Source organism: Ischnura elegans, chromosome X (genome assembly GCF_921293095.1).
Source record: "Ischnura elegans chromosome X, ioIscEleg1.1, whole genome shotgun sequence".
In the NCBI taxonomy this organism is placed as follows: domain Eukaryota; kingdom Metazoa; phylum Arthropoda; class Insecta; order Odonata; family Coenagrionidae; genus Ischnura; species Ischnura elegans.
In genome coordinates, this window is record NC_060259.1 from 6,340,704 (window position 1) to 6,350,067 (window position 9,364).

Here is a 9,364-nt window from a genome sequence, read left to right on the forward strand (position 1 = left end):
GAGGGGATACCCAAATGCTACAGCAGCTCTGTGGCAGGGCAGTAAAGATATTCGGCAAGAGAGATGCAGTGGAGCCATAAATTCGACCTGGCCTGAGTCTATTGTCCAGTTCAGTATCAGTAGAGCACACATGCAGCAAGGGAGAAGCAGTTCAAATGCAATGGACTCGCAAGGGAGAATAGCATCAGAGTTTCAGTTGAGTGCTCTTTTTCTTGTTGAGGACAAGGCAGTGCAGTGCAGTGACAAGGTTGTTTCAAGGCAGTTTGAGTGCATTCAGTGGAGTTTCAGCCCAGAATCAGCTCTGTTTCAAGGGAGAAATTTTTACTTGAGAATCCTCTTGTGACTCAACTTTTTCTGAAAAGCAAGCCGGCGTAGAATAAAATTAAAGAATGCTGCGATTCATTTTTTGTTACCACCTCTGGATTCCATTCTTTTTCCATCTACAACTTCCTTTATCTTTCGGGGTAAACTATGTGACAAGATAATGTTTAAATATTTTCATTAATTTATAACAAAATATAAGTTCAAAAAATACCCAAAAGCCATTTTATTAATCCACACTGATGAGTGTAAATTAATGTGGAAGATGAATGCTGTAGGCGTAGTAGTTTTCCTTAGGTTGAGTTGCAAAGTTCATGAAGTTGACAAAACGGCTAATTTTTCGGTGCGCGGAGTCATTTATTGCACTGGCCGTGTCTACATTTTTCAATTTTTTTGTAGTAAAATAAATAAGAATGTAAGATAAAATTTCCTTTAAAATGACGTATAGTTCATTTTTATAGCATGCAGTGATGCCAGGATATAAATTTGCAAAGTACAGCGGCACATCATTTTGACGCCGACAGTAGAAGAAAACGCTGTCTTCTTGGCTGGCACTCGAATGCATGAGGATCAACGTTGCTCTATATTTTCATATTTCCTCCCTTGATTTTAAACATCATGGGATTTTGTATGTCCTTCTGTAACTGAAATTGAACAAGTGACATAAATAATTTGAGTCCATCGTAACCATCGAGAAACACCTATCTCGATTTGTGTTGTGAAGTTGAGTTTTAATTATTCTACGGCGGCCGAATTATCGAAAAATCTCAGTTTCAAGTTATTCAGTCAATGAAATATGGAAATATTATTTATATTAAAGTTATCTTCGCTCACATGGGACACGGGTTTATCATTCCGTTTATTATACTCATATTTTTCCGTAACGCTCATCCCGACAGACGGCATGCATCGAGGCTTTTCTTCTAATTTCCTCCGTGGGAATGCAGACGAAATTTTTTCTGGGGTGTTATTGCACAGAGGAACAATGCACCACTTGTAATTTTTCCTTACTTCAGCCATGTTCTCCTTTAAACGCAACGTGGCTCTTCCAAACCTGCAGTTTGGGATTGGATCTTGGGGCGTAGTCCAGTACAAGCTACCAGTGCTCCGAAGCACTGGGAGCGAGTCTTTGCGTGGTCCAGTAGAAGCTACAAAAGCTACCGTGGCGCTCTCGTACGTCACGCATGACGTCACTATATTCGCTTCTCTGGGTGCCTTCATAGCTCGGCGTTGCGTACTTGGGGGCGGAGCTAACTCATCGCAGCAAGTTGGAGCCCTTCACAGCTCTGCGTTGCGAAAACAAATGAAAGGCAAAAAGCGTCGGCTCCTAAAAATCAGCCTATGAGCATATCATCTTATGATTTCGAACTAATCGCACAATACATACGTTGTTTTCTGCATGTTAACACAATTTCATTTCTTAAATATTCTTCTTAACTATAAATAGCATTTGAAGTTAATATGGCGACCATAAAGTCGATAATAATGCATGTAGTGATGGCCCTTGCCTATGCATTATTATGACCTTTAAATTTTATTTCCTAACTCGGAATATTCGACAAATAGCTAATTACATACACTCAATGAACATGAGTAACGTGGAATCTTATCAGGAATATTTATTAATGATATCTATTGTTCAAACAGATTGTCCTAGTCATGTTATCTAAATAGCTCTAACTGAGTAGATCATGAGGGCACAATTATTGGATATAAAATGGAATTTTAACTACCTTAGCTACCAAAAAGCACCTCTCACGCTGTATTTAGCTTTTGATACCATTTACGGGTATTAGTTACGCTAATCTATGCTCCTCAGTGATTGTAATCTAATTTAGGGTTAACATTTGTCTTATGTTTAGGAAAGATACGAAATATCTAAGCTGAACACTTCAATTTAATAGTAAATAATGAAATAAATAGCATTTGCCACTCCCATTAGAGCTAATCTTGCATATTTGTATACCCAGAAACAAACACCAATTCGAAATCGTCGGCGTACTGCCGCCTTGACGCAGAGAAAATCCGACAGGTTCAGTTTTTCTGCGACGACGCAGCGAGCTGGAGACGTGACGTCATCAATTCTCAAAGACGGACTCTGATTGGCTCACTAGCCGCGGCGTCAACGCAACGCCGAACTGTGAAGGCCCCCACAAACGCTCCCAAGAAATAGGTAAGGCGGCTGGAGCGAACCGGTTTTCAGCGCGAATTTGAACGGGAAGGAAGGCAAAAGAAAATTCTGTTCATAACAATTGTGGACCTGGCCGGCAATAATATGGCCATTTGGAGTTGATAGAAGAAGTCGCTAAGAGAGCCTGGATAGTAAATGCTAAAAACAAATGGTTAAAGAACTATTCGGGGGATATTACGGTGGGGCAAATGGCTGTAACTCAATGGTTTCACAATTCAGAGTCGCCACGGGCCAGATCGGGGAAGAAATTGAGCGGCAAGACCAAGATATCTTATAAACTTTGTTGTTGTGATAATTAATTATATATAATATTATTTAATTATTAGTGGTTTAAGCTTGAGCTAGCGAGAAGGGTAGATAGAAAATGGCTATTCGAAATTAATAAGACATGTAGTGAGTGAACTTTCCGGTCGAAGCATTCCGTCCGTTACATAAGAATTATGTTAATTTTGTAAGTTATATTGATTTATTTGTTATTTAGATCAATTATTAGTTATTTGAACTTGATATTGCGTGAAATTGAGATAGAATATGACTTCCCAGCTAGCACACGGGAGACTGTCTCTGGAGAAGGGTAAGAGACCGAGAGGAGACGGCCGCTTTTCCTTGCGTTTCTTCAATTTTCGAGTGTACCCCCCTCCCACTTCCGCTTCTTTCCGAGGTCAACGCTTAGCTTTACCGAAATTACATTATCTGCCAGAAGCAGTTTGCTGAGATTGAATGGTCAAATCAATAATTTTAATTACTCCCTAATTTAATAGCTGTAATACGGTTTAGTATAACTCGAAATCAACCGTAATTAATATAGTTATACCGTTGATTGCGCCGACACCGGAAAGGATCCCTCCGCTGAAACGCATCCGCTTGGAAAATGGCCGAACATGGCACGTCCTGACTTCGAAGATACCAACACAGCGTTATTATCCTCGTTCCTGTTCTTGTTATAGCTTATTCAACTGCATATTCTATCACCGGTTTAAGGTAAGTACTATATTATGGTTTATCCCTGCCAATGTTTGTGGGTTTATCGTCATATTGTTTTCGCGTGTGCGCTATACTTCTCATGCCCGAAAGACTTGGATATTGGCGTTAAATGCTTAGAGAATTTGGTTCTCGTATGATTAATATTTGCATATATTTTCATTTTTTTACATATTCTCTTCGTAGTGGAAAATATTCGTTGTATGATGTGCTTAAGTATTTATCTCGAATAACTTAGTTTGTGTGTGTTGATATTTTCACTAAGAATGGCCATTATCCTTTCGACCTTACTATTAGTTACTCGGTTGATTGTTAAGTTCCGTTGAATTCCCGTCAATGAGCAATGTGAACATCAGCTTTATTTTTCAGACATTAAAATCAATTAAAATACATTTGCGTAATACCCGGCAAGCCACCATGTTGTGTCGTGGGGGTGAATTATTACCGACTATGCACTACATATCATGCATGTATGGAATTTGGAGTAGGGTAGTAGTCAAAACTTCACCATCTCGAAAGAAAAAAGTAGTAAGCTGGGGTTCACAATATATTTTTAGTCATCACTGAAACTGTTGACTTGGAATTTTTTGAGAGATTAGATAAAAACTCTACCAGCGACATCCACGATTCCCATTTCAATTCATTTAAAAGGCTTGTTACGATATTATAGTCATATCGCCGAAATCTCGCCGTTCTTCGCAGTACACGTTCTTGTTCATTATTTATGCAGGTTTAGTGGGAATCTCATGTAGGTACTGCTAGCGTATCCCGAATTAGGTCTGATAATAAAGAACTAGCCGATTTCTCGCTTTGTCACTCTGGATTGCATGAATATGAACGTATAATTCTTGTGTATAAATAATTATCTCGTTTAGTGCTCGTGCGCCTAAGGGCTCATATGCCATGTGTGGACAGTGAAGTTATATTATGGACTTCAATAATTAGTTATCGTAGGAGTCCGTGTATGTTTTTGGAGAAAATATTACAAATCAACAATATGGTTTTCTGTTATAATTACCCGATGTTCTATTTAATCCAGGCTTTCCTACCTTGCTTTCTTGATTACCTGGAATTTATGAAATCATAACATTTCTTTTTTATTTCATGATTGATAGGTGATGTGTATTAATTATCAGGAGATGGAACCTCTTTCGCTGTTTTTGCTGTAACGTAATATTCACTACCAGGATGATTCTTCTGTGACATTGTGCCAGACATGCAGTTTTGGCAGATAAAACTTAAAAGGAAATGTTATTTATGGATTTCTAGGCAGGTGTGCCTGTAGTTTCTGTGTTGACATTTGGGTGAGGATGTTTAACTAGGTAAGTTACCCACTGGACTATTAATTGTTCTTGAATCTAATGTTAATGCATGGAATCATGCCGATTTTTAATTTTAATTAATATGTGATGTGTAATAATTTGGATGGAATTAGTTGGTGCAACCTATTTGATTTATTTTGGTGGTTTGCAACATACACAATGAGTATGATTCTCCAGTTAAATTATGCCAGACATTTAGTTTAAGCAAAAGCAGCTAGAAAGGAACTCCTTTTATGGATTCCTTGGTGGATGTTTGATGAAAGAATCCATAACAAATCTTTTTATTTATTGATTAATAGGTGGCATATGATAATGTGAATGCTGCAAGGTGATGGGACCAATTTGGTTTCTTTTGCTGGTGGACAACATGCACTACCAGGATGATTCGCCAGTGACATTTTACCAGGCGTGCTTAAAGAGGCAGTGTAAAAGGAAATGTTATATATGGATTTTGTGGCAGATGTGCCAGTAGATTCTCAGTTTAAGTTTGGGTGAGGATATTAAACTTGCTAAGTTCACAGAAATATTATTTGTTATTGAATCTGATCTCCATTCATGGATTCATAACAATTTTATATTCTGATTAATACATCATATGTAAGTAGTATCGGGTGATGGATCCTCTTTGTTTTGATGTTAAACTTGCTAAGATTTTCACTGGAAAATTATTTGCTCTTGAATCTGATCTTCATGCATGGAATCCTTACAATGTCGAAAAAAAAATCTTGATAAATAGGTGATGGATCCTCTTTGGCTTCTTTAATGAGACTGTGCCAGTCCTGAAAGATTGGCAGAAAGCACTGGGAAGGAAATTAGTGGATGGATTCCTTGGTGTATGTGCGTATATTTTTTCTGTTATGGTTTGGTTGAAGATATTGAACTCAGGATTATACATTATTCATTCTTAAATCCACTGTTAATGTTAGGAATCTTAACTTTTTTAGCATAACTAGGTGGATAATACTATTATTTTGCTTAATTTGTTGGTATGATATTGAAATTCAAATGTAGTGGTTCAGAGAGAGCTATTTTGTAATTTAACCGTTTTGTCTAGGTTTCTTGTTCGCTTGTGGCACGTGGCTAGTGATGCATTATTTATTTGAGAGTCCCAATCATGCATGTTTTTCTAGAACAGTTTCCAGGCTTTGTGCCACATGACTTTTAGCAGCTACCATGTTACCATTTGGTGCACAAGGTTTATTGGATAGTGTACCCAGCTAGCACATTATAAGTCATTGAGATAAGGTGAAAGGAAGAAATTAGGAAGGCTCTCATCAAGTAAGTTTGTTATGGGTTTCTTATGGGCATGCTAAGGCCGACAATCATCCAGAGTAATGACAAAATGGATGCCAAACTTTCAGCAATTCCGTAGATGTTGTTTAGATTCCATCATTTTTGAGCATTCATTTAAGGGATTTATGTATAGGAATATTTTTTCCATTCTTGGAACTTCTATGAGTAAGTATAACATCTTACTGCTGTATTCATACTGGGTTATCAAGCCATAAATTAAAATTCATAAATGTTAAATTGTGTGGACCTTGAATAATTTCAGTTTTTCGTGCACATATCAAACAAGTTTTTCTACATAATAGGATTTTAAACTGGTAACTACACCATTCTCTCTCATCAGCTGCTGTGGTGTAGTGGCTAGAGTACAGAACGTCAGATACGTAGGTCTGTCATTCAGTTCTCCCTGATGTTTTTTTCTTTCTGCCACAAGTATAAAGTACTAGTATTGTGCTTTATATCTTCACTAGCCAGTCGCTTGCCGTTATTAATTTTTTTCTATTTACGGGTAAATCTGTTATCAGTTGTTAAGCCCTTATAAAGACTCACTTAATTTCACCAGTAGCCTTTTAATTCATGTCGGGATGAGCTGCATAGCATATGTAGTATGCTGTTCAGCCGCCTTTGGTGCTCCAACAGAAGTGACTTACTTGCCTGAGGACATTTGATAGCATTCCTTACCTATTCTTCCCTAGCATCTTACCCTTGCCTTAAATTAGCTTACCATCTTACCCTTAGCTTATGATAAGCTGCTTATCAATTCTTTCCGAAAGAAAACCATAAGAAACTGTTATCTCTCTTACTTTGTGCTATCTGGGTAGGTAATCGAAGGTTATTTCTGAATATAAGCAGTAAATGTGGGTTATTAAAATATTTTTTTTGGATCATTCCATGTGAAATCACCCAGGAAACTTTCAAAACGACACCCACCAACTCTGATTTTAATAAAATTTTGGTCTCTTCCTACTATCACGTATTTCATTACTCATGTAAATATTTCCTCTCACTATCATAGCTTACAAGATACGAAGGGTCGAAGTTTGAGATGTTTGCAGGGGCAGCTAATATTCCATTGTCTCTGAAAAGTTATCTTGCTGGTGGATCGTGTATTCACTCACATGAAGCTCTTTCATTACCCTCTTTCTGCTCCTAGAAATTGCTGCCATTGTTAAGAATTGCACCATTCCCTTATGGGTGCTTGATGAGTTAACTGATTCCTTGATTTTTGAAGCCTGTGTACACATCCATATCACAAACTTTGTGGAGTAATTCTTTTGGCAATTTTTGGTCATCCTTTTTAGAGGATAACCTTTCATTGAGAGCTATTTTAACTCTGCTTTTAAATTTACTGCATGTGTCTCTACTTTCCTTTTGACGTAGGTTGATCTTCTGTGAGATGAAATACCATGCAATTTTAAAGGTTTACTTTGTGAAACACCAGTTTAGGTGGACTCATTTCACTCTTTAAGAGTAAGTTTAATGATTGAAGCGTATTATTTGAGTAATTTTATCTAAATTAGTATTGTCATTTATCTTTTATCGTGCAGTAAGAGTCCTATGTATGGTTATACCATTTTTCTATGAACTAAGTACCTAAAAAATAGGTGGATTCCAGGAAAAGAGCATCATTTCAGTGTGTGCAAGCCATTGGGATCTTTTCCCCTCAGCTGCCGCAAGTTAAGTATTGTTCTTAACAAATAATACGAACTGGAGCCACATTCACCTTTACTCTGCATTTTTGTGGTAATTCTGAAAATATGAAGTAATGTTTTTATCTAAAAAAATCTGCTAAGTAACAAAATTTGACATTATTTTGGCTAAAGTAGCAATGCATGGGGAATGAAAAACATTATGTGGAAGCTTCCTACTTGGATAGACAAGGGGTCCAAATTTCATTCAAATTTATGTGGTTTTTGAGTTATGAATTTTTACCTTGTGCCCTGCACTCAGGAATTTGAATCCCACCACCGCCACTTCTGAGCAAACATCTCAATCTTCGGCCCCTCATGTCTTGCAAACTATGAGGGTAAGGGAGGAAATATTTTACATCATTCATTAAGTTGGTTGTAGTAGCTAGTGACAAAAATATTATAAAAATCCAAGTAGGTGGGTGCCATGACCTGGGTGAACTGACATGGAATGGCCCTTTTATGTGAGTCCTTTTAGCTCCAAAAATCTCAGCCTTTCCTTGTGCATCAAACTATTTTCAAAATGTATTAACCATATCTAGTGAGCATTGTATTATTATTTTGCTAGCCTGAGGGAGTACATGTTATACTGTCTCAAAACCACTATTAATATATTTTTATTGGAGTCATCGAGTTTCTTGATTCTGGTATTATGCTTCTACTTTTCAGGCCTTGATTCAGTCTCTTGATGTTCAGTTTACTTGTGAAATGCAATTGATATCCAATTGGGAGATACATTTGAAGCTTCACTTACATGATCTGACATTAATGGCAGTCAAATTGGAAGACAACTTTGCCAACGTCAAGGTTCAACTGCTTACTGGACTCAGGTGGACATGGGTTCACTCAGGTTCATTAATGTCATGTCTCTGTCTACTTTCATTAAACAATAGATAGGGGATATCCGTCCCATTGTATTTGTAAATAAACCAATATTTGAAAATATATAAATTTTTTGCCTTTTCCTATGCTAATTGTATGTTGTTATTTTTGTTTCTCAATTCTCATCAATGCTGAAAGCTGCCCTGTGTTACAAATTCCGTAAGTAATATGCTTATTTTTTAGGTGAGGTTGTAGTTTGCATGTGCCACGGTTTATAAGTGGTATGGTTACCAATTTTCTACGTATATTAATTCCAAAAGGGGGGCGGGGGTCGCTGTAACGCTAGTAGTACTTAAATATGCCACTAGATGGCGCAACCGGTTCACTATTCTCGTACCTAGTTTGCAAACTTATCGCTTGATGGCGCATCAATCGGAAATCGGAGACCGTCTCTTGAGTAGTGCGGACATTTCGTCATGGGTTCGTCATCGTATCGTCCGGCCGTCTCCTTGTTGTCTCCGGAGACGCTTACCGCTTCCGGGAGACGGTCTCTTTGGTTTCTGTAGAGAGTCTCTAAGGATTCGGGGGAGACAGTCTCCCGTGTGCTAGCTGGGTTCTTAGGTTAGGGTACGTGAACTTCTAGTTAAAGCATTCCGTTTGTTGCTTTTTGGCGGCCAACCTAGGTTTTCTTCAAGCTTTCCCCATGAAGATTGTATTCTTTGTTAAATGATGATATCTTCCTCTAATCT

At 37.7% G+C, this 9,364-nt stretch overlaps 1 long non-coding RNA gene across 1 annotated transcript; it reads left to right on the plus strand.

Moving 5' to 3' along the window:
- The first annotated feature begins 3,063 nt into the window (after window positions 1–3,063).
- LOC124171454 lies at window positions 3,064–8,767 on the plus strand. Its single transcript, XR_006867722.1, has 4 exons — window positions 3,064–3,493; window positions 4,609–4,815; window positions 5,115–5,306; window positions 8,463–8,767. It is a non-coding gene; the product is annotated as an uncharacterized LOC124171454 (long non-coding RNA).
- Window positions 8,768–9,364: the final 597 nt, after the last annotated feature.